Consider the following 26,951-nt stretch of genomic DNA (forward strand, 5'->3'; position numbering starts at 1 on the left):
GAAACTCAAATAAGATTCATAGATAATCTGATCATAAATCCACAATTCATCGGGTCTCGACAAACACACCCCAAAAGAACTTTGTATTGAAGATCCAAGAGAGAGAAGAAGCCATCTAGTTACTAGCTATGGACCCATAGGTCTATGGTGAACTACTCACGCATCATCGGAGAGGTCATGGTGTTGATGAAGAAGCCCTCCATGTCCGAATCCCCCTCCGGCAGGGCACTAGAACGTGCCCCAGATGGGATCTTGCGGAGACAAAAGTTTGCAGCGGCGGAAAAGTACTTTCAATGATCTCGTGATTTTTTTGGGATTTTTAGGGAATATATAGGTGCAAAACCTAGGGCAAAGGGGCCTCACGGAGCCCACAAGCCTGGTGGCTTGTGGGGTCCCTGGTGGCCCCCTGCCCTGATTCTCCGTCTCTCCGATCTTTTTCTGTTTCGGAAAATATCTTTTTGGCAGTTTCATTCCGTTTGGACTCCGTTCAAAATCCTCCTCTGAAAGGGGTAAAAAACATGGAAAAAACAGGAACTGGCACTTAGCACTGAGTTAATAAGTTAGTCCCAGAAAATAAATAAAAGGCATACAAAACATCCAAAGTTTGACAAGATAATAGCATGAAACCATCAAAAATTATAGATACGTTGGAGACGTATCAAGCATCCCCAAGCTTAACTCCTGCTCGTCCTCGAGTAGGGAAGTGATAAAGAATGAATTTTTGATGTGGAATGCTACCTAGCATAGTTGTCTTTTGCAACTTCTTTCATGCGACATGAATGTTCAGATCCGTAAGACTCGAAACAATAGTTTGCTATTGACATGAAAAGAATAATACTTCAAGCAAACTAGCAAGGTAATCATGAACTTTCAAAATAACAAGGCCAAGGAAAGTTATCCCTACAAAATCATATAGTCTGGCGATGGTCCATCATCCTCACACAACTAATGTAAATCATGCACAACCCCGATATTGGCCAAGTAATTGTTTTAGCACTCTTACTTTGTCAAAAAATTTATAACTATCATGCAATACATGAGTGCGAGCCATGGATATAGCACTATAGGTGGAATAGAGTGTGGTGGTGGTTGTGAGACAAAAAGGAGGAGATGGTCACATTGACTCGGCGTATCAAAAGGCTATGGAGATGCCCATTAATAGATATCAATGTGAATGAGTAGGGATTGCCATACAAAGGATGCACTAGAGCTATAAGTATGTGAAAGCTCAAAAGGAGAACTAGTGGGTGTGCATCCAACTTGCTTGTTCACGAAGACCTAGGGCAATTTTGAGGAAGCCCATCATTGGAATATACAAGCCAAGTTATATAATGAAGATTCCCACTAGCATATTGACAAAGCAAGAAGCTCTCAATCATGAAGAACATGGTGCTATTATGAAGCACAAGTGTGGAAAAAGATAGTAGCATTGTCCCTTCTCTCTTTTTCTCTTTTTTTATTTCGGCACTTGGGCCTCTTTTTTTCTCTTTTCTCTTTTTTTGGGCTCTTTGGATTTTTTTTCCTCACATGGGACAATGCTCTAATAATGATGATCATCACACTTTTATTTACTCACAGCTCAAAGCTTAGAAATGACTCTATGGGAAATGCCTCCGACAGTGTACCGGGATGTGCAACGATCTAGCATGGCATAGGACGTTGAAACATCTCGCTAGCTATCTTACGATCATGGAATGGCAATATGAGAGTGACGGCACAAGTCATGAGACGGAACGGTGGGAGTTGCATGGCAATATATCTCGGAATGGCTATGAAAATGCCATAGTAGGTAGGTATGGAGGCTGTTTTGAGGAAGGCATATGGTGGGTTTGTGTACCGGCAAAAGTTGCACGGCACTAGAGAGGCTAGCAATGGTGGAAGGTGAAAGTGCATCTATACCATGGACTCACATTAGTCATGAAGAACTCACATACTTGTTGCGAAAGTTTTTATTAGTAACCGAAACAAAGTGCTAAACGCATACTCCGAGGGGAAGGGTTGGTAGGTGTTAACCATCGCGCTATCCCGACCACAACACAAAGGATGGCAATCAATAGATCAATTATGCTCCAACTTCCTAACATAGATGTTCACCATACGTGCATGCTACGGGAATCACTAACTTCAACACAAGTATTTCTAGATTCACAACACCCTACTAACATAACTCTTAATATTACCGAATCCACGTCTCATAACTAATTGAGAGGAATCAAGACTTCTCTTTCTACTCAATGCACATGAAGATGGAGGTTTTTGTATCCTCTTTGGGTACCTATCACATTTGGGACTACTTTCATAGCATAATGCAACTACCAAGTCACGCACCACCGTGCTCTAAAAGATATAAGTGAAGCACATAGAGCAAAAGTATCTAGCTCAAAAGATATAAGTGAAGCACTATGAGCATTCTAGCAAAATCACGATGAGTGCATGTCTCTCTCTCTCAAAAAGGTGTGCAGCAAGGATGATTGTGCCATAACAAAAATAAAAGACTCCTACGATACAAGACGCTCCAAGCTAAACGCATATCATGCGGTGAATAAAAATATAGCTCCAAGTAATGCTACCAATGGATTGAAGACGAAAGAGGGGATGCCTTCCCGGGGCATCCCCAAGCTTAGGATTTTTGGTGTCCTTGAATTTGGCTTGGTATGCCTTGGGCATCCCCAAGCTTGAGCTCTTTCCACTTCTTATCTCTTTGTCCATGAGAACATCACCCAAAACTTGAAAACTTCACAACACAAAACTTAAACACAAACTCGTGATAACATTAGCACAAGAAAACAAACTACCACCTCTTTTGGTACTGTAGCAAACTTGAATTCTATCTATATTGGTGTTGGAATACTGTATTATCACTTTTCCATGGCTAGTACCCCCCGATACTAACCATAGTTTCATCAAAACAAGCAACCAACTCAACAAAAACATAATCTGCCAAAAACAGACCAGTCTGTAGCAATATGTGTACTTCGTATACTTCTGTTACCTAAAAAAATCTGAAAACTTACGACTGACTCGAAAAAAGGCATATAAACCAGCAGCAAAAAGAATCAACTCAAAATCTCTTTCTGAATAAAAATGAAAAATCATATCGTGAGTGAAACGTTTCTGTCTTTTTCCAGCAGGATCAAACAACCATTACCAAGACTAATCATAAAGGTTTTGCTTGGCACAAACACAAAAAGAAACACAAAAAACACAATCACAACAGAATTATGATGGTTTGGGAGCAACAAAAATAGAAAGAAAAAGATAAATTCATTGGGTTGCCTCCCAACAAGCGCTATTGTTTAACGCCCTTAGCTAGGCATAAAAGCGATAGAATCACGGATCGTCGTCTTTGGTGCTCAAACCATAAGTGGCCCACATCATTGATTCATAAGGCAATCTTATTTTCTTTCTAGGAAAGTTTTCCATGCCCTTCCTTAAAGGGAATTGAAATCTAATATTCCCTTCCTTCATATCGATGATAGCACCGATAGTCCTTAGGAAAGGTCTACCAAGAATAATAGGGCATGTAGGATTGCAATCAATGTCAAGCACAATGAAATCCACGGGTACATAGTTCCTATTTGCAATAATAAGAACATCATTGATCCTTCCCATGGGTTTCTTGACAGTAGAATCAGCAAGATGCAAATTAAGAGAACACTCTTCAATCTCATTAAAACCCAGAACATCACATAAAGACTTTGGAATCGCGGAAACAATAGCACCCAAATCAAACGAAGCGTTGCATTCATAGTTTTTGATTTTGATTTTGATGGTAGGTTCCCACTCATCATGAAGCTTTCTAGGGATAGAGACTTCCAATTTAAGTTTGTCTTCAAGAGATTTTATCGTAGCTTCGGCGATATGATCGGTAAAGGCCTTGTTTTGGCTATAAGCGTGTGGAGAGTTTAACATGGATTGCATCAAGGAAATGCATTCAATCAAGGAGAAACTTTCGTAATTGAATTCCTTGAAATCCATAGTAGTAATTTCATTACTACTCAAAGTTTTAACATCTTCTACTCCACTTTTAATGCTTTTAGCATCAAGATAGATGGACTCTGAATCATTGGGGTACTTTTCAACCAAAGTGGATTCATATCCAGCCCCATAATTATTAGGTTTGACACAAGAAAACAAAGATTCAATGGGAGTCACACCAAGCACTTTAAGATCTTCGTGATTCTTATCACGAGAACACGCCTTTTTAAGCCATTCATGTCTATCACGAATTTGGGCGGTTCTTTCTTTGCTCTCAATCATGGAAACATGCATAGCTTTCAAAGTTTCATCCATATTGATCTTGGGAGGAGCACATCTAACTTTAAAAGCATCAACATCACTAGACATTCTATCAACGCTCTTAGCCAAATCGTCAATTTTGAGTAGTTTTTCCTCTATGGACGCATTGAATTTTTTTTGCGAGTTGATAAACTCTTTGATATTACTCTCTAGATCATAGGGTAACCTATTGTAATTTCCATGAGTGTTGTTGTAGGAGTTGCCAAAGTTATTCGAGGAGTTACTAGGAAAAGGCCTAGGAACATAGTTTCCTCTAAAAGCATTATTGTTGCCAAAATTATTCCTACCAACAAAATTAACGTCCAAGCTAGCGTTGCTACTCTTAATCAAAGAAGACAAGGGCATATCATTAGGATCTAAAGGAGAACTTCTACTAGCAACCAAATTCATTAACCCATTCATCTTAGCACTCAACTAGTTAATTTCTTCTATAGCGTGTACCTTCTTACTAGTAGGTGACCTTTCAGTGTGCCACTGAGAGTAGTTCGCCATGATATTGTCTAGGAGCTTTGTGGCCTCCCCTAATGTGATTTCCATGAATGTTCCACCTGAGGCGGAGTCCAAGATATTTCTAGAAGCGAAATTCAAGCCAGCGTAAAAGATTTGAATAATCATCCAAAGACTCAAGCCATGAGCGGGATAATTTCTAATCATCAATTTCATTCTCTCCCAAGATTGTGCAACATGTTCATGATCAAGTTTCTTGAAATTCATAATATCATTACGGAGAGAGATGATCTTAGCCGGCGGAAAATAGTTGGAAATATAAGAATCTTTGCACTTATCCCAAGAATCGATACTATTTTTGGGCAAAGAAGAAAACCAATTTTTTGCGCGATCTCGCAACGAGAAAGGAAAAAAGCTTCAATTTAATCACATCATTAACCACATCTTTCTTCTTTTCCATATCGCAAAGCTCAATGAAGGTATTGAGATGGGATGCAACATATTCACTAGGAAGGCGAGAGAATTGCTCTTTCCTAACAAGATTCAGCAAAGCGGCATTGATTTCGTATGACTCCGCACTAGTGGCGGGAGCAATCGGATTACTAATAAAATCATTATTATTAGTATTCGAGAAGTCACAAAGTTTGGTGTTTTCATTCATGGTGACTTCGGCAAGCAAGCAAGCACACAAGCGAACAAAGAGCAAGCGAGAAAAAGGGCGAACGAAAAGGCAAAGGAAAAAGGCAAATTGGTGAAGTGGGGGAGAGGAAAACGAGAGGCAACTAGCAAACAAAGTAAATGTAAGAGATGAGTCTGCGACACTTACTTGGATGAGTTATTGACTTGATCCTCCCCGGCAACGGCACTAGAAATTCTTCTGCTACGACATAAAATGTCCTTCCCCGGCAACGGCGCCAGAAATTCTTCTGCTACGGCAACAAAAGTCCTTCCCCGGCAACGGCGCTAGAAATCCTTCTACTACTTCTCAAACAACAGCGCCAGAAATTGACACATTGACGGAGACTTGCTTGCATTGGTTTTTTCCCTTGAAGAGGAAAGGGTGATGCAGCATAGGAGCAGTAAATATTTCCCTCAGTTTGAGAATCAAGGTATCAATCCAGTAGGAGAATCTCATCAAGTCCAGAGTACCTGCACAAACACAAAAGAGCTTGCACCCAACGCTATAAAGGGGTTGTCAATCCCTTCAAGATTGTTTGCAAAGTGAGATCTGAAGGCGGAAAGTGCAACGAAGTAAAAAGTGTAAGGCTGAAAATATGGTGTGGAGTAGACCCGGGGGCCATAGTGTTCACTAGAGGCTTCTCTCAAAATAGCAAATATCACGGTGGGTGAACAAATTACTATCGAGCAATTGATAGAACCGCGCGAAGTCATGACGGTATCTAAGGCAATGATCATACATATAGGCATCATGTCCGAGACAAGTAGACCGATACTTTCTGCATCAACTACTATTACTCCACACATCGACCGGTATCCAGCATGCATCTAGTGTATTGAGTTCATGACGAACAGAGTAACGCCTTAAGCAAGATGACATGATGTAGAGGGATAATCTCAAACCAATGATGAAAACCCCATCTTTTTACCCTTGATGGCAACAACACGATGCGTGCCTCGCTACCGCTTCTGTCACTGGGTGAGGGCACCGCACGGTATGAACCCAAAACCAAGCACTTCTCCCTTTGCAAGAATCATAGATCTAGTTGGCCAAACAAAACCCACAGCTCGAAGAGAATTACAAGGATATGAAATCATGCATAAGAGCGATCAGAAGAAACTCAAATAAGATTCATAGATAATCTGATCACAAATCCACAATTCATTGGATCTCGACAAACACACCACAAAAGAAGATTACATCGGATAGATCTGCATGAAGATCATGGAGAACTTTGTATTGAAGATCCAAGAGAGAGAAGAACCATCTAGTTACTAGCTATGGACCCATAGGTCTATGGTGAACTACTCACGCATCATCGAGAGGTCATGTTGTTGATGAAGAAGACCTCCGTGTCCGAATCCCCCCTCCGGCAGGGCACCAGAACGTGCCCCATATGGGATCTTGCAGAGACAGAAGCTTGCGGCGGGGGAAAAGTACTTTCGATGATATCCTGATTTTTTTTTTGTATTTTTAGGGAATATATAGGCGCAAAACCTAGGGAAAAGGGGCCTCGAGGAGCCGACAAGCCTGGTGGTCACAGGGCTCCCACCCTGGCCGTGCCGTGAGGGCTTGTGGGGTCCCTGGTGGCCCCTGCCCTGATTCGCCAGCTCTCCGATCTTTTTCTGTTCCGGAAAAAATCTTTTTGGCAGTTTCATTCCATTTGGACTCCGTTCAAAATCCTCCTCTGAAAGGGGTCAAAAACATGGAAAAAACAGGAAATGGCACTTGGCACTGAGTTAATAAGTTAGTCCTAGAAAATAAATAAAAGGCATACAAAACATCCAAAGTTTGACAAGATAATAGCATGAAACCATAAAAAATTATAGATACGTTTGGCACGTATCAGCTACCGAACGAGAACACCGTCGATTTTCCTAGCTTCAAGCTCATCATCGTCGGCGATGTCGGAGCTAGTGAGTCTCGTCCTGCGCTTGCTTCCCTCGTTTGTTGTTGCTATTACGGAAGATGAGTTCGTGATCTGTCTGATGTGCGTGCTTGTCTCCATGGTTTCGGGGAGATCTGAGTCGTGTTATGGGTTTGCATGGCCTACAGATGGAATCTGATCCCGTGTTAGGTTTTGGAGATTCCGGGGGTGATGGTAATCTGTGCCATGAAAGGTTTCTTGATTCGTTTGCTAGAGGGGTTCATTTTTAAATTGATGCTTTCCGTTTTGGAAATGCATTGAAAACAGAGTCATTAGTTGCCGAGGTGATTTAGATAGATCATGGATGTATCTATGCTTTGACATCATACATGATACCAATAGGAAAAAGTTTGTGACAGAACAATATTGTGTTTGTTAGATCGAACTTTTTTCTTATATGGTTGCCCCAATAGTTATAGCAACAGAATTAGTTATGCATTAAAAGGATTATTTGAACATGGGAGTGTATGGTGTTTTATGTGTTTAGGTGGAATGGAAGTAATATCTGTAGAGGAGGGAGGAGAGGCACCGTCACCGCACCACGCGGTTCTAGGTGAATCTCATCGGATGATTTTGTCATGAGTCCCCAGCCTGTTCATATTCAGACTAACATTTTGCAGAAAGTTTGCTTTGGCTGAAGATGTTCTTGGTCCTATAACATACCCACACTTCTAAAATTGTAGCTTATCTTTTCTCTCATTTATAAAATGGAAGTATATAACTAGCTCCTTTGCAATGTTGTTTCATTTAGTAACAAGTATACAATGTCCCATCTCAGCAATTGTTTGATTTAGTAACAACAAATTAGAGAGGACAAGAAACGTGCACATTTGCTAGTTATCTGCAATTTTTATTTATGGTGATCATGCCATGATGACTAATTTTAGTTTATGAACTAATGTGGACATGAAGCCTAATCCTATATAAGTACTGATGGCAGCGTTCAGTTCAACATAGAGATGTTCTGGTGCTTCCTTTTTTTGCATATGTTCATGCCTTTTCTGTAAAACTGTTGATGGTTGTTAATTGCAAAATTGCAACTTATCTTAGTACTAAAATTGAATGAAATACGAATGCTTACCTCAATATAATATGTTGCGATTGTTGTTCTTTTTGTTTTTGTAGAGACTCAATAATGGACGATGAGGAACCTACCAATGGATCTTTCTCAAGGGCCCTTGTTGTGGTTGTACTTTGTAGCTAGTTATATTGTAATATGTAGTAAAGACTATCAAAAGTTAATTTTGGTTATCATTTCAAGAATTTATTTGTGTAAAATTTGAATTTTTTATCTTTTGTTTACTGTGAAAATGTGAGAAATAGAAAGCTGCCAAGTTGGACCAACTTAATGAAAAAGGCCAAGACACAAAATGTAAATGGAATATAAAAAGGTGAGGCCAAAACAAGAACTGGATAATAAAACGGTTGAGGAAACAAATGGATTGTAAAAAAGGGAACTTGATTGTAAAAGGCCAAGTCCTACAAAATAAAACACGGAATTATTGGGCGAGGCCCATGCAACTAACAAAAGTTATCAGGAAAAAATACAATAAATAGGCTGAATTACTCGGCTCGGCCCATATAGACACCGAATTGGACTGGGCTGATTCTAATCGACGACCTTTTCATTTGGTCGCAATTTTTCCACATCAGCTTGCCATGTCAGATCCGACGTGGTGTGGTCGTTATAGTTCATTAGAGACGTCAGCTTTTGCCAGCTGTTTTTGGTCACAAAAAGGTCGTAAATGAAAAATAACGACCATTCAGTGACAATATTGATGGTCGCAAGTTAGCATATTTCTTGTAGTGTTGGGAGCCTCCAAATAAGTTGTGGCCATCGGCCCAACATTATTTGTAAAGGTCCGGTTGCCACCTTCAAGGGTACCACTAGTGGAATCATGGCATATTGCATTGTGCGAGGGCGTGACGAGAATATGGTGGCCTTAGTGGCTTATGGGGGAGCATTGTGCCTCCACACCACTCCAATGAAGACATACTTCCCCTCAAAGAGAAGGAACTTCGATAAAACATCCTCATCTGCTTTGACTCCACTTGTCGTTACTTCTCACCTATACTTTGTGCAAGTTATTATCGTGTTATATTGTTTGCTTGCTTGCTACTTGGTGTAGTTAGCATGATATATAGGTTGTTTTCCTAGTTGCATATCTAGACAACCCCTTTCTTCCTAACCCTAAGTTGTTAAAAAGAGTTAAAAATTAGTGGTTTCTTATTCAATCCCTCCAATTAACCATATCGATCCTTTCAATAGTCGATCCGGCGGTGGTGGAATCACGCCATACAATTGCTCATATGAGCTGTTGCGGTCGTTGATATGTCTCCAGTGTATCTACTTTTCCAAACACTTTGGCTCTAGTTTTGTCCTGTAGTTTGCATGATTTGAATGAAACTAACCCGGAGTGGCGTTGTTTTTAGTAGAATTACCTTGGTGTAATTTTTGTGCAGAAATAAAAGTTCGCGGAATTGGACGAAACTTTTTGTGAATTATTTCTAGTATTTATAAGTAATTATGGAGCAATGACCTTCTCCAGAAACGCTGGCACGGGGCCACAAGCCAACAGGGCGCCCCCAGGCCGTGCCCTGATGGCTTGTGGGGCCGACGTGGCTCCTCCAACTCTAATTCCTCTCCTATAAAATCACATCTTTGGAGAAAAAATCAAAGAGAAGTTTTAATTGCGTTTCACAAGATGGAGCCACCACCACCTTGTGTTCTTCTTCCGGAGGGCCGATCTGGAGTCCACTTGGGCCTCAGGAGAGGGGATTCGCCGTTGTCCTCATCACCATCCCTTGATCATCAACACCGCCATGATGCTCACCATCGAGAGTGAGTAATTCCTTTGTAGGCTTGTTGGACGGTGGTGGTATTGGATGAGACAGATCATGTTATCGAGTTAAGTTTGATAGGGCTTGATCCCTAGTATCCCCTATGCTCGGAGATTGATGTTACTATGACTTTGCTATTCTTAATGCTTGTCACTAGGGCCCGATTACCATGATTTCAGATCTAAACCAATTATATTTTCACAAATATAAGAGTTATTTGTACCCTATCTTGCAAGTTGTAGTTACCAATTACGTGTGTTGATCTGCATACCCCAAGGTGACAATAATTGGGATTCTTTTCGGCGATTGTCGTAGTTTGAGGAGTTCATATATTCACCATGTGTTAATGCTTTGTTTCAATTCTCTATTAAAAGGAGGCCTTAATATCCATTAGTTTCCAATAGGACCCCACTGCCACGGGAGTGTAGAACAAAATATGTCATGCAAGTTCTTATCGCAAGCACGTATGACTATATACGAAATACATGCCTATATTATATTGATGAATAGGAGCTAATTCTGTGTCGCCCTAGTGTGTATCTATTACATGATCAATGTCATTTAAATCATTATCCATCACTGATCCACGTGCCTACACTTTACATATACTAAATCTTGCTAAGTTACTACTGTTGCTGCTAGAGTCACACCTGCTACTCAATTGTTATAATACTATTGTTACCAAAATTATTGTTATCATTGTTAGTGTTACTACTATCATTTGTTGTGCTACTAAATCCTTGTTGCAGAGAGATATCCCAGGTGCGGTTGAATTGACAACTCAACTCTTATAGCCAATAAATTTTCTTTGGCTCCCCTTGTGTCAATAAATTAGGGTGAAATATTACCCGTGAAGACTGTCATGATCCCGTATACTTTGGGTCATCAGTTGTATGGAACTTTATCTTTTGCTATGGATGCGCTGCAATTTTTTCTGCTTTGGCCTCCTTTCTTGATTCTTTTGTGGTAGTTGATTATCACTTTAAATATGTGATTTCACTACCATTTCTGGGGATATTCTCTATATTATAATAAATGATCCAAAAAGAGTTACCTAAGGGAAATAAACAAAAGAGGTGCGCGAACGCGATAAAACTCCACAAAGCCTACTAGGTAGGCACAAAATAATTATAAAAAATATCACATAATTTGGCTCATCAACTCCCTCAAACTTCATGATTTACTCATACCCGAGTAAATACCGCAACTTGTAAGAAGGAGGTCCTCTTTGGTATGGGAAGCGGATGGTGGAAAATGAAAGAGTCCATCACGTATTCTAAGAGCTTGCATTATATGATTAGTTTTCGTGTATATTATTATATCCCTGTTGTAATCAGATGAACATGAAGGCTTACACACCTTACTATCTATCGTTAAGGAGACATTCTTCAAACTTTAAGTTACAATTACTTTGTTCTTTCAACCGAACAAGTTTCCTTGATCTCTTACTTAAGGAATATATTTTACTGTTTGTCGCTTTTTCTTTGAACAATCAAGCCTATCCCATGTCACAAATAATTTTCTTTTCCTCGCTTTTGAAGTGTGACATGAAAATATATGCTTAATAGTTTGTAATACCAAAGGGGTTCTTGCAAAGTTATTTTAATATGTATTTATACCATCAAGTAAACTTGCTCTCTTTCACACTTGGATCATTAGTTGATGCTCTTTTTTTTGACCGGCTACTGTAGGGAAAACACCCCACAACCTTTTTTTCTTTTATTCCCATATCCAAGAGTTATATGTACAAGTAGAGGTTAGGATATACAAGGGGATTGGGGGGCTATGAATACAAACCTCAAGGAGGCAGAAAGGAAATCCATTTAAGGAGATCATCCCTGAAACTAGCCTTAATCCTAAGAGCTAACAGGGAAATGTCATGAATAAAGTTGGATCTCCATTTTCTGAATCTCGGTTGCTCATGGTTGAAAACCTTGGCATTTCTGACAGTCCAGACGTTCCAACAGGCAGTGAACACTACCTCAGCAAAAAAAGGGTACTGGAAATCTCTCTTGCAGCCAAAGAAGAGCTCTACATGGATTGACCCTGCCATGTGATCTGTAGGTAAGTCCATACCCTGGTGCTGAAAAGACAGTTGAAGAAGAGGTGATCATTGTCCTCTTTAACTCTGGCATGCCATAAAACACAGAGGTTGGATTCTGAAACATTCTAGTGGCGTCGTTCAAGCATGTCCTGGGTGTTGAGCCTATCCATGATTAGCATCCAGGCAAACATCTTGATCTTCATTGTACAACAGCTCTTCCAGATCCAGTTCAGTAAAGGGTTTGGAGTAATAGTGTTGTGGATATGAGTATAGTATCTCCTGGCCGTGTAGGCCTTAGCATCCTTACCCCATACCCATATATCAGAAGCCTGGGGATTCAGCAGCAGGTCTTGAAGCAGAGAGTTGACAGAAAGTAGCTCCTCGTAGGCCTGAGCAGAGAGTGGTAGATGGAACATATTGAGCATACTTTCATCATGAAAGGCTTTAAAAACCTCCTCGGCTGTGCAGAAAGGGTAAGTAACAAAGGAGAAGAGCCTTTGGAATCTAGTAGCAAAAGGCCTAGTAGAGTTTCCAACCAACCAGGAGTCAGACCAAAACAGGAAGGTGTCCCCCTTGTTAGGCTGAACATATGTAACTGATCTGAACTTGTCAAGCCTTTTGCAGATATCTTTCCACCAAAATGAGCCACAATGAGCAGTTCCCTGAGGGACTGTGTTATGGTAGTAAGTGTTCCAAATTAAATGAACCCATGAGATATCAGCCTTATTCAGAATTTTGTCTACATTCTTGAGCAGCAGGGTTTCATACTAGATTGCTAGATGCATAATGCCTAAACCCCCTTTATGTTTGGGTCTACACACCAGATTCCAGGCAGTAAGGGAGGGTGCATGATCTTGACTATTTTTCCTCCAGAGGCATTGTCTTTGAATTCTTTCAAGCTGTTTTAGTATGCCTGGTGAGATATCCAAACTGCATAGAAGAAGATTGGAACAGAGGACAGTGCTGAGTTTAAATACTGCAACCTTCCCCCCTAAGCCAGGAAGGATGAACTAGCACTTAGTCTTCTCTCCATGTTGTCAACCAGGGGCATGAGATCAATATTTCTTGGTTTAGTTGTCCCAACTAGAAGCCCAAGGTATGTGAAGGGTAATGATCCTACCTTACAGCCAATGGAGTCAGCAAGGGCTTGAAGGTGCTCTTGAGAAATGTTGACTGGCAGAAGGGCAGACTTATGATAATTCACTTGGAGCCTAGTGGATTGGGAGAAGAGCAAGAGCATTTTCTTAAACTGAAGCAGTTGAGTTTCTTCAGCTGGGAGGATGATAAGGGTATCATCAGCATATTGGACTATAGCGAAATCCTTATCATGGCAAGGGATGGGCAGCTGAATCAGCCCATCCACCAGCAGCTTGTTAAAAAGCAGAGGGGACATGGGATCTCCCTGCCTGACCCCTTTCTTGCACATGAATTTCCTTCCAGGTACTCCATTGACCAGGACAGAGGAAGAGCCAGAAGTGAGGAGCTGTTGCACCCAAAGTATCCATTTATCATTGAATCCTTTGTGTTTAAGAATCTGAAAGATAAACTCATGCTCCATAGAATCAAAAGCCTTTTCAAAGTCCAGCTTGAGAATAACTATAGGCTTTTTGGATTGATGACATTGATGCAGTTATTCAAGAGTCCAGCCAACACAATCTTGTATGGTTCTGGACTTGATAAAGCCATACTGATTCTTGTGAATACACTTCATGATCTGCAACTGCAATACCATCTTAGACAAAAACTTGTGGCCCATCCAAGTGAGGGAGATAGGTCTGTAGCCTCCCACTTGCTCAGGTGATCTCTTTTTGGGAATTAGAGTAATATAAGAAGAATTCTTGTTCTCCAGCTTAGCTGTACCAGCATGGAAGTCAACAGCAAGTTGATAAAACTCAGGACAAATAATAGACCAGCATTTTTTAAAGAAGAGGCCATTAAAGCCATCAGGTCCAGGAGCTTTGTCAATTGGCATTTCCTGAACATTCTTATCCATTTTAGACTTAGAAAAAGGTTGTGTGAGGACATCAAGACCATCCACCTTCTGGATCAGAGACTGTAGATCAAAGGCCATGTTAATTCCAAGGGAAGTTCCCATTCTGTCCTTGAAGGATGCCCAGAAACACCTAGCAATTTGGTCATGATCAGATATAATGGATCCATCATTTAACTTAAGAGAAGCAATGGAGTTCCTCCTATATCTATCAGTTGCCATAGCATGGAAGAATTTGGTATTTTCCTCACCTACTTTGATAAATCTGATAGTGGCTCTCTTTTTCCAGTACAGGAACTGAAGGTGCAGGAGGTGCTCCAGGTGCAACTTTACAATGCTCCTGAAGTTGGCTTCAGGTCTGAATAGAGGCCTTAATTCCTCAAGTTCATCCAAGCATAACACAGCTTTGTTGCATCGAGAGATGAAAATTTTCAGTTGGGATAAATTTGTCTGCCATCTCTTTAGAGCTCGCTTGAGATGTTTCAACTTATCCATAATGATGGTAGTAATGTGAGCCTTCTTAGAAGGAATAAGCCAAGACTTTTGGACACAGTCCATGAAGCCCTCCATTTCAACCCAGTAATTCTCAAATCGAAAGAGGTTGCACTTGGGGATGGAGGTGTTGACAGTAACCACACATGGAACATGATCAGAAGCTATTTTTGCAAGGGGAGCACTTGTGTAAGAGGGTATGAAGAGATCCAATTGGCAGATGTGAAGAACCAGTCAAGTTGCTCAAGAAGGGGGGAATCTTGCATACTGGACCAAGTGAATGATCTGCCCTTAATGGGTAGTTCTAGTAAACCAAGATGACCAATGATCTCATTAAAGATGAACATATCGTTTACATCAGCCCCAGGGAGGTTTCTGTTATCAGGTGATCGAATGAAATTAATGTCCCCAAGTAGAAGCCACTTAGCATCAGGAGGTATATGAAGATTATACAGCCAGCTCACAAAAAGATCTCTAGCTTCACCCTGACAAGGACCATAGACATTCACCAAAGTCCAGGATTCTCCAGTATGATTTGATGTGAATGAGATGATCAATCCAAAAGGTGTGCACTCCACTAAAGCACCAGTAAGAATGGATGAGTTCCAGAGTGTTATAAGACCCCCGGATGCTCCCCGGGAAGGGGAGTAAGCAAATTGATCGAAACGTTTAGGACAGAAATACCTGACTGTTCGGAAATCAATGGACTGCATTTTAGTTTCTTGCAAGCACACTACAGCAGCCAAGCTCTCATCAATCTTATTACGAATCGTGTGTTGCCTATGATAAGAATTTAGGCCACGAACATTCCAACAAAGAACACGCCGACTTCTCGTATAACGACTATCCATAGAAAGATGTATATAAAGCAAAAGCAGGGATATGTAATAGCCCTTGCAACCGAGGTTCAAATAGCCATAAGACAGAGAAAACAGTAGTCTCATGAAACATGGAGCCGGTACAACAAGTATTTAACATAAATTGACTAAACATCGGCAGATGATGGGTTGGAGTCAGCTGGATCTTCCATAAGATGATCCACGGTCAGCTTCTCAGGAGCGATGCCAATCTGCTGACCGACAGCCTGAATCACCGGGATAGGAGTGGCAGGAGGAATCTCTTCGTCCCGAGCAGCGGACTCATGCGCCGGAGATGGCATGGGCTTTGCCTTGGGCTTCCGCTTCTTTGGGACGTGCGTTGGTAGCTCCTGCAACACAGGCTTGAAACCATCCCTCTTGATGGAGCCTCGTGTGCATCGGCGAACAAAGGAGTCGACAACAGGCGTGGCCTTCTTACGGGCCCCTCTCTTTGTCGCAGCAGGTGATTGGAAGGTTTTCGCAGCAGATGAAGAGGGGCTGACAGGGATTACCTCTGACTAGGAAATCGGGCTACATTCTGGCGCCGCTGGCGCCAGCTCTGGGTCAGAGCTATCAAAGGCCACCGCCGAAGACCGCTTGGGAATCAGAATGGGCGTCGCCATTGGCATCTGTAGCTGGCGAGGGACGTGTATGGTACTGGCTGTCCCCATGAGTGCTTTAAATGATCGGGACCAGGAAAGCACTGGCGGTAGAGGAGGCCCATAGATGACCCTGACTGCCTCAACAAAGAGGTTTTCAGACTGAACCTATGGGGGCTTGTATGGGACGATCGCTAGTGGATTGTTGTCAGGCGCCTCGTCCTCCACCGGCCCGTCTTCCTCCGGCTCAGCAGCGTCAGCTTGGACATCAGCCACCACCTCAGCATCAGGGGCAGCAGGGCCAGCGGCCACCATCGCAACCACATTGGGAGCAGGGGGGCAGGGTCAGCAGCGACCTCTTTGATGTCACCCTGAGGCTGGTGGTCCAAGTCTACCAGTTCATGAACCGAACCCGAAGAAGAGGGACTGGGCTGATCAATAACCATGGACTCCTGGTCTTGTGCAGGAGCAGCAGGTTGAGCTTCTGGGGCCGCCTCTGGCGCCCATCCTCCTCCATCATCAGCAGCAACCGGTTGCCCCTAGCCCCCTCCATCAGCAGCATCAGGTACTACTGGCTCAGGTTCAGGGGGTGGCACTGCGTTCCATCCCAGAGCAGGGTACGGGGGCAGTGCAAACAAGAAGTTGTCGTTGACAAGCTGGCCGGGAAGCGGATGGGGGTTGCCATTGAGGCGCATTGGATCTTCATCATGGGGCATCAGCTCAGCAGGTGCCGCCCCCAGGATGGTAACAGGTGCAGACCAAGACACTAACCGCACCACCCCAAGCAGCATACTCTGAAAAGTTGATACTACGAGGTACTAGACGATCATCTGGAAAAGATGCAAAAACGATGGAGCGAACCAAGTAGGGATCATTGTTGACCCAATGATAGAACTCGCCGAAAGTATTGACTGCAGCCCGGAGGTCGTTGGTGTTGCGGAAATCCAGAGGGCCCCCCAGGAGCATCAGACACACCTACCAAAAACCCTCTTGGCCTCTGAAGCCAACTCCTTCATTGTGGCGCATGAAGCGAACCACAGTATTGTGTGCCAATGCCTGCGGAACCATCTGGACAGCAGCAAAGCTTTCGGCCGCATCTCAGAGTTCGAACAGTCCGACGCCCTCAATCCATGGTTGTGCTGATCGAACATGAAGGCCCCTATTATGAAGAAGAGCGACCACTTCCTGCCGTAGCTGGACTAGGATATCTTCCGGAGGTGCAGGGATCACCTCTGCGATGACGAACTGCTCATGACGCCTAGTGATTGGGATGGCAGGCGTGGTGTATCTCTGAGGTAGCTGGTCGGGACCGCCATTGATGATGTTGTGGCCCGGCGGGAGGAAGCGCTCCGGATCAAGCTCAAAGTTTGCCATCGTGGGAGGAGGCGGTGGCGATGGAGGTGGTGTCTCGGAGGGAGTTCGAGGATGTGACGGCGACGAGACACGGAGGAACTGTTCTGCAAGCGGTGCGGTTTCTCTAAGAGTATCGGCAGTTCCCGAGATATCAACGACAGGGGAGGTGGTGGGTCTCTTGGCTTTCCAAGTAATACAATTATCACGTATAAAGGAAGCACAACTAGATCGTGTGTGGCCCACGTCTCTGTCAGCGCATCCAGGCGAAGCCGTGCAGTTGGGAGCTAGATGTCCTCGAGAGTTGCAAATAGAGCAAGAGAAAATCTCTTTAACCATGCCATTAATAAGCTCATCAAAGGCCAGGTGGGCCTCTTGTGAGGAGGTAATATTAATCTTAGGACTGGACTCGGGCCTAGGTGAAGAAGTAACCTCGGAAGGATCACTAATGAGCGTAGAAGTTGGCCCAGTATCCAAACTCTCCACCGAAATTTGTTTCTCAGAATTCGAAACCCCACGAATCTCGGCAGGATCAGCTGGAGCTCCGTCAGGCAAGGGAGAATTTCCGTTACACTTGGTAATTTCAAAATCAGGCCCGGGAGATCCAGGAGATGACTCCTGTCGAGAAACAGTACCGAACGTAATATGCGGCGCCGCTGCTGTCCACCGGAGTTCAGCCGGCGGTGGCGCAGAAATGATGACACGTTCATGAGAAGGCACTGCATAACTGGCCTGTTCAAGCGTGAGAAGCTCCTCATGAGAAACCGGACATCTATAACCCTTGCAAACTCATATTGCTGGAGGGATGAGAATGATAGCTTCTTGCGAACAGATGATCCAGATTTGAGAGAGGATTTGAGAGGTCTGGAATGCATTGCCATCAGACCTAGTGCGGCTCTCCTCTTGGATGGACTCACAATAATCCATTCAGCATCGCATTGTTTCTTCCATATAGAAAATTCCCGACGCCAATTAGGACCACCATTACCCCATAGATGGAAGAAGCACTTAAAATTTGAATAGTTATATGAACGATAATGCAGAATATGAAAGCCAACTTGCATGCATGACACTTTGAAAGAGAAGACCGAGTCCGTAATCTGAGAGATACGAAACTCAATGGCAGAGCCCCAAATCACAGATTCCAACGCTGCGGCGACATAAGCCTCAGAGAGACCGAAAACATGGCGACCAAAAGAAACCACCATGATGAATGGGCGGCGGTGCTTCATAGGATGAACGGAACGCCAAAATGACGATAAACCTCATCGGCAAAGGCCAAACCAGGAGAAAAGTCCAGATCCAACGTGGCACCACCCATGCAAGCCATACACGACCATGTGAGGGGGGGTCGGGAGGGTTCACCTGAGCAGATGAACGGAGAGGAGGGAGCAAACGCCAGCTAGAACTCCAGATCGCCATGGGGTCGCCGAGGTGGGGGGGTGGGAGGTGGGAGTCGCCATCTTATTTTTTAGTTGATGCTCTTCACCAGTCAATCATCAATGAAAGTAAAATGCATGTGATATATCACGTCAAGTTGTTGACCTCTACTTTTAAGTTGATAATAAAGACATGGAAGACTTATTATCATCATCTATGAGCAAAAAATATTCAACGCGCAACAAAACAGAACATGCAAAGCAAGCTCAACTACCAATATTGCAATATCACATTCATCTAAACATCCATGGCCCATTGGATAAGACTCTTACGTGTACTAAGAAAACTTGAATGCCCTTATTTATTAAGGCTTAACTCAATGAAAATTCGAACTAAAAATAAAAGTGAGAGAGTAGTAATAATAGTAGTAGGGAATACAAAGGGCTTCAAAATCCCCCCAAACCTTACCATGCTATGCTAGTTGGATTCAGTTAGTCTCCTTTTTGTTGGTAGTGGTGTTTTCCTTTGAGGGAGTGTCGGTGACGCTGTTGAGTGCATCTATAAGGAGCTTATTGGCAATTGGCAAGTCAGTGATGTGGGACTCATAGATTCGCAATGTTTCCTCTTGGTTGGTGATGGTCCTCATACTTGTATCCAATGCATCCCGAGTCTTGGCAACAAGGACCACCTCCATCTCCCTAATTTTCCCAGTTACGAATTTATTTTCATATTTACGGTTTACACCTTGTACCCATTTTTGAGTAGATGAAGTAGGGTTCATGGAGTGTCCCATCTTGTGTCCTACAAACGAGATGCATGCACCTATAGTGTGCTTCTTGCATGCTTTGGGGTTTATCTATCGAGACTCTCCCATTGGTTCATGAATAGTGCAGTTGATGAAACCACACTTTCCCTTGGTGATGGGAATGTCCTAGGTCGACTCGATGCGGTTCCCAGTGGTGATGACCTTGAATGACTAGATGGGGATTCCCTCCGCCTTCTTCTCATCTTCCTCATACTCAACTTCGAAGGGCTCCTCCTCTTTAGGTTCATCCTCGGATGTCTGGGACTAATCGTGGATGAAATGGGTCCTCTCCCTCCTTTTTGCTGGGGAGTAGCAACCTTCTAGTTCCAGACCCTCCTTAGAGGAGGAGGAGGTTTGTCTCGCATCCCACGAAACAACCATTGCTTCGTGCAGTTAAAAACTCAAGAAGACTTGGAATAGATTGATTTGTTAGCTTTGATGAATAAGGAGGTTGTAGCTCTAGATATAAGAGATTAGGGGCACATGTTTGAATGAGGTAAGGAAGTTAAAGAGAATAAAATACATACCAAACAAAACTAGGAAAAATTCTGTTTGAGAATCGGAAAGAAATCATAACTGACAGCCTTCCATATGAGTGCGTACATTCGTATGAGCGGCCGTATGGGCTCCTTTGGCTAGCTTATTTTATCAGCACTTGTTTGACGGTCTATGGGATGACCATTTCCGCCCATATCAGTACCCATAGATCTTCCTTCGACTAAAAAATTATATATATGTATAGAATAAGATCAAAATTTAGCGTTAGGTGTCATAACGGTCGACTATATTCCGCGCGACCGCGTTCAATCGTACGAGCGACTCTCTTATCTACCGCCATAATCACCTCATTATTGAGAGTCAAAGGCAACATTTCATATGACTGACAACGTTTGTATGGGCGCCTATATGACACCAAAAGACATGAAACTTTATACACAAAAATGAAACAAAATTAAACAAAGTAGTGCCTAAGATATTTGGTGGGACCTGAGTGAACTACAACGTCTTTTCCATGCCTTGTTTTTTCCGAATGCCTTCGTACCTGGTTCCTTCTCTCTTCTGGGGTGAAGTGACGAAGAAGTCTTCGGTAGTTTATTGGTATTCAAACGATTAGTATAATCAAATAAATCACCTTCTTCTCTTACCCTTAGTTTAGAAAATGGTTCTTCTAGCCCAATAAGGGAAGGCTCAGTGTCCCCAAAGGTATGAGTGGTTGCGCCGCCGAGAGCTACCACCGTTCTAAACGGGATACATATGCCCTTTCCTTGATATTTAGGCTCATCTTCCAGCAGATTGACATTTATTAGTCTTAGCTAACCCATTACGGTCGTGTATCTCGCTATCGAATTCCTTCAAAAGAAGCGACCATGTCATCTAGTGAGGTTTTTATCTTCAATATCAAGGACTTCCTTTATTGCTTGAAGGTCCATATAGAATATGACTTTGGTGTCAGTAATGTAAGGTATAAACTTTTCACAAGAAAAAATCACTACATATAACTCTCTGTCATTTTTAGCATAGTTTGTTTGAGCTTTCATAAGAGTATAACTAGCATAGTAAATGAAATTAAACGTGTTACCTTCTTGCTCGCCTAGCACATCACTTACCGCATTGTCATCCATCTCATATAATACTTCAACATGTTTATCCCAATTAGGTGTTATGATAGTGGGTGGATTTAGCAGTGCATGTTTAAGTCCCTCAAAAATCTTGCGCTCCTTGCTGAACACGAAGAGAACATCTTTCTGCAAAAGGTTAGCCAGAGGCTTTGAAAAAAATAGAATGTTTTTCTATAGAAGCCAACATGACAAATGGAACTCCTTATCCCTTTTATATCTCTTGGATAAGGGAGCATTTCTATTGCATCTATTTTTTTTTGCTTTATTCACCTCAGTATCTTTTCTAGATATTTTATGTACTAAGACAATACCTTCATTAACCACGAAATGGCATTTCTCTGAGTTCAAAACAAGGTTAACATCTTTGCATCTTTGCACAACTTTATTGTAACACCTTGTGTTTAACTCTCCTGAGTGATTTGACTTTTATAAAAAATTAGGACCAATTAAATTTTTTATGACTGCTTGTGATGTTTCATGTGATGTTTGCTTGCTTCCCTATTGCTTGTGGTTGAATCTAAAGCTCGTGCTGCTCTCCAAACTCAGCTCCTTGACCCAAACCCCTGCCTAATGATCATGCCATGTGTTTAGAACCAGAAACTATTTTTACCAAATATTATTTTCACCAAAAAGGATTTCCTTGATTTAAGCTTTCAAAAACCCATGAGTTGGGATTTGTACTATAAGTCCTCAAATTTGGGAAGTTATTTTTCACCAATGTTTAATTTAAAAACCATTATCAAAACTACTTCCCAAAATCACAATATTATTATTTTAAAAGCTATTTTACTATTTTGTTGAAATGCCTTCATGTGAGGCCAGAAATGGTCCCTTATGAAGGAAAGTTATTTTTATTGCTTTCAAAATATTTGAGAAAATTTAGGGAAACTCAGTGGACATATATATTCCATATAAATGAGTTTCAACACATGGTCATGTTCAAAATATGGGGCAAGACCTTCAAAACCCTCCCTGCCTATTTCAAGCTTTTGGAATATTTCTATAAGAAATATTCTCCATAAATTCCTCTAAAATTCTAGCATGTAACATATGCTATATGTGATGATCTTGCCAAGTTTCATCTTAATCCAAGTTGATTTGATTCCCCTAATTATTCTAAAATCCTATCTGTCCAGATCCAAATTTGAGCAACTCTACATTGTCAAGTTTCTCCAATTGTGCTCAAATTTGGTAGACATGTTTGATTCTCCAATAATGCATGCACCCCAAGTGGTGCCTCAAAGAGAATAGAAGAACTTGTCCCAAACCCCCTCAAAACCCTCTCTGTTGATTTCTGACTTTGGGAAACTTTACATTATAAAGTTTCTCCAATTGACCCAAAACTTTTTGGGCATGCTTTAATGCTCAAATAATGCCCCACACCAAATATTGTATTTGTGGGAACTGATTTGAATAGATTTGTAAGCAGAAGGCCATTTTTGCCCATTTCATGGGTTTTCCAAGTCTACGTTGGAAAACTTGTCCACAAAATCCAAAAATTGGTGTCCAAGCTTATTTTCACCTATTAATTGATCCTGATAAGTATCATATTAATTGAAGTCCACCTGGTAGCTCTGACACTCATCAAACACCTTGTGTGCACTCACCAAAGTGGTACTTTGGTCCCTTCCACATTTACCCTTGAGCTTAAACTTTTAACACAACCTCCCCTAGTGATCCCTTACCACTAACAGCCTTGCCATGGCCTCTGGTCAATTATTGGAGAGAGACCCCTTGAAACCACCCTTCATTTTCACCATGGCGGCACCATTTTTACCCCTCTTCCTATGCTTCTGCTTAATCAAAAGCCCCCACATTCTTCCACGGCATCTCTAATATGTCAATTCATTATTTCAAACCAAGAGATGGCATGCACATGTAGGAAAAATGAGTAGCACATCTACATGTTGATTTCTGGCTGAATTGTAGCTTTGTACAACAAGTACTAGCTACACTCCTTTTATTGATCTCAAACTTGGCAGTGTTGTAGTCCTTGCATAGCTAACACTTCTAGGCATTGATTTACCCAAGACTTCCCATTTGAGTCCCACTTTTCTTAGCTCTAAGTTTTCTATTGCAAACTTAACCTCAGTCAAAACCCATTCAAACCAGCTCCACCAGCTACCAAACTCTTTAGTCACACCCCAAATAGTATGCCCCACTCCCCAGACATCATTGAATGGTCAAATTGGCACTCTTGGCATAGGTGGCCATGGTGATGTTGGGGAACGTCGCATGGGAAACAAAAAATTTCCTACGCGCACGAAGACCTATCATGGTGATGTCCATCTACGAGAGGGGATGAGTGATCTACGTACCCTTGTAGACCGTACAGCAGAAGCGTTAGTGAACGCGGTTGATGTAGTGGAACGTCCTCACGTCCCTCGATCCGCCCCGCGAGCAATCCCTAGATCAGTCCCACGATCTAGTACCGAACGGACGGCACCTCCACGTTCAGCACACGTACAGCTCGACGATGATCTCGGCCTTCTTGATCCAGCAAGAGAGTCGGAGAGGTAAAGAGTTCTCCGGAAGCGTGACGGCGCTCCGGAGGTTGGTGATGACCTTGTCTCAGCAGGGCTCCGCCCGAGCTCCGCAGAAACGCGATCTAGAGGAAAAACCGTGGAGGTATGTGGTCGGGCTGTCGTGGAAAAGTCGTCTCAAATCAGCCCTAAAACCTCCGTATATATAGGTGGGAGAGAGGGGACCTTGCCTTGGGGCTCAAGGAGCCCCAAAGGGGTCGGCCGAGCCAAGGGGGGAAGGTCTCCCCCCCCAAACCGAGTTGGACTTGGTGTGGTGGGTGGGAGTCCTTCCTTCCCTTCCCACCTCCTTTTTTTTCTTTCTCTTTGATTTTTTCTTCCAATGCGCATAGGGACCTTTTGGGCTGTCCCACCAGCCCACTAAGGGCTGGTGCGGCACCATTAAGGCCTATGAGCTTCCCCGGGGTGGGTTCCCCCCCCCCAGGTGAACTCCCGGAACCCATTCGTCATTCCCGGTACATTCCCGGTAACTCCGAAAACCTTCCGGTAATAAAATGAGGTCATCCTATATATCAATCTTCGTTTCCGGACCAATCCGGAAACCCTCGTGACGTCCGTGATCTCATCCGGGACTCCGAACAACATTCGGTAACCAACCATATAACTCAAATACGCATAAAACAACGTCGAACCTTAAGTGTGCAGACCCTGCGGGTTCGAGAACTATGTAGACATGACCCGAGAGACTCCTCGGTCAATATCCAATAGCGGGACCTGGATGCCCATATTGGATCCTACATATTCTACGAAGAACTTATCGTTTGAACCTCAGTGTCAAGGATTCATATAATCCCGTATGTCATTCCCTTTGTCCTTCGGTATGTTACTTGCCCGAGATTCGATCGTTAGTATCCGCATACCTATTTCAATCTCGTTTACCGACAAGTTTCTTTACTCGTTCCGTAATACAAGATCCCGTAACTTACACTAAGTCACATTGCTTGCAAGGCTTGTGTGTGATGTTGTATTACCGAGTGGGCCCCGAGATACCTCTCCGTCGCACGGAGTGACAAATCCCAGTCTTGATCCATACTAACTCAACTAACACCTTCGGAGATACCTGTAGAGCATCTTTATAGTCGCCCAGTTACGTTGCGACGTTTGATACACACAAAGTATTCCTCCGGTGTCAGTGAGTTATATGATCTCATGGTCATAGGAACAAATACTTGACACGCAGAAAACAGTAGCAACAAAATGACACGATCAACATGCTACGTCTATTAGTTTGGGTCTAGTCCATCACGTGATTCTCCTAATGACGTGATCCAGTTATCAAGCAACAACACCGTGTTCATAATCAGAAGACACTGACTATCTTTGATCAACTGGCTAGCCAACTAGAGGCTTGCTAGGGACAGTGTTTTGTCTATGTATCCACACATGTAAATGAGTCTTCATTCAATACAATTATAGCATGGATAATAAACGATTATCTTTATACAGGAACTATAATAATAGCTATATTTATTATTGCCTCTAGGGCATAATTCAAATAGTCTCCCACTTGCACTAGAGTCAATAATCCAGCCCTCACATCATCATGCGAATTACATTGTAATAAATCTAATACCCATACAGTTCTGGTGTTGATCATGCTTTGGCCGTGGAAGTGGTTTAGTCAGCGGGTCTGCTACATTCAGATCCGTGTGCACTTTGCATATATTTACGTCCTGTCCTTCGACGTAGTCGCGGATGAGGTTGAAGCGTCGTTTGATGTGTCTGGACTTCTTGTGAAACCGTGGTTCCTTTGCTAAGGCAATGGCACCCGTGTTGTCACAGAACAAGGTTATTGGATTCAGTGCGCTTGGCACCACTCCAAGATCCGTCATGAACTGCTTCATCGAGACACCCTCCTTAGCCGCCTCCGAGGCAGCCATGTACTCCGCTTCACATGTAGAATCTACTACGACGCTTTGCTTGGAACTGCACCAGCTTACCGCACCCCCATTAAGAATAAATACGTATCCGGTTTGCGACTTAGAGTCGTCCGGATCTGTGTCAAAGCTTGCATCGACGTAACCTTTTACGACGAGCTCTTCGTCACCTCCATACACGAGAAACATCTCCTTAGTCCTTTTCAGGTACTTCAGGATATTCTTGACCGCTGTCCAGTGATCCACTCCTGGATTACTCTGGAACCTACCTGCCATACTTATGGCCAGGCTAACGTCCGGTCTAGTGCACAACATTGCATACATGATAGAGCCTATGGCTGAAGCATAGGGGACGGAGCGCATATGCTCTCTATCCTCATCAGTTGCTGGGCACTGAGTCTTACTCAATCTCGTACCTTGTAAAACTGGCAAGAACCCCTTCTTGGACTGTTCCATTTTGAACCTCTTCAAAACTTTATCAAGGTATGTGCTTTGTGAAAGTCCTATGAGGCGTTTTGATCTATCCCTATAGATCTTAATGCCTAGAATGTAAGCAGCTTCTCCTAGGTCCTTCATAGAGAAACTTTTATTCAAGTAATCCTTTATGCTCTCCAAAAACTCTACGTTGTTTCCAATCAGCAATATGTCATCCACATATAATATTAGAAACGCCACAGAGCTCCCACTCACTTTCTTGTAAATACAAGATTCTCCAACCACTTGTATAAACCCAAATGCTTTGATCACCTCATCAAAGTGTTTGTTCCAACTCCGAGATGCTTGCACCAGTCCATAAATGGATCGCTGGAGCTTGCACACCTTGTTAGCATTCTTAGGATCGACAAAACCTTCGGGTTGTATCATATACAATTCTTCCTTAAGGAAACCGTTAAGGAACACCGTTTTGACATCCATCTGCCAGATTTCATAATCGAAAAATGCAGCTATTGCTAACATGATTCTGACGGACTTAAGCATCGCTATGGGTGAGAATGTCTCATCGTAGTCAACTCCTTGAACTTGTGAAAAACCCTTTGCCACAATCGAGCTTTATAAACGGTCACATTGCCGTCAGCGTCTGTCTTCCTCTTAAAGATCCATTTGTTCTGAATAGCCTTGCGGCCCTCAAGCAGTACCTCCAAAGTCCACACTTTGTTCTCATACATGGATCCTATCTCGTACTTCATGGCTTCTAGCCATTTGTT

This window comes from Hordeum vulgare, chromosome 2H (assembly GCF_904849725.1).
Source record: "Hordeum vulgare subsp. vulgare chromosome 2H, MorexV3_pseudomolecules_assembly, whole genome shotgun sequence".
NCBI lineage: Eukaryota > Viridiplantae > Streptophyta > Magnoliopsida > Poales > Poaceae > Hordeum > Hordeum vulgare.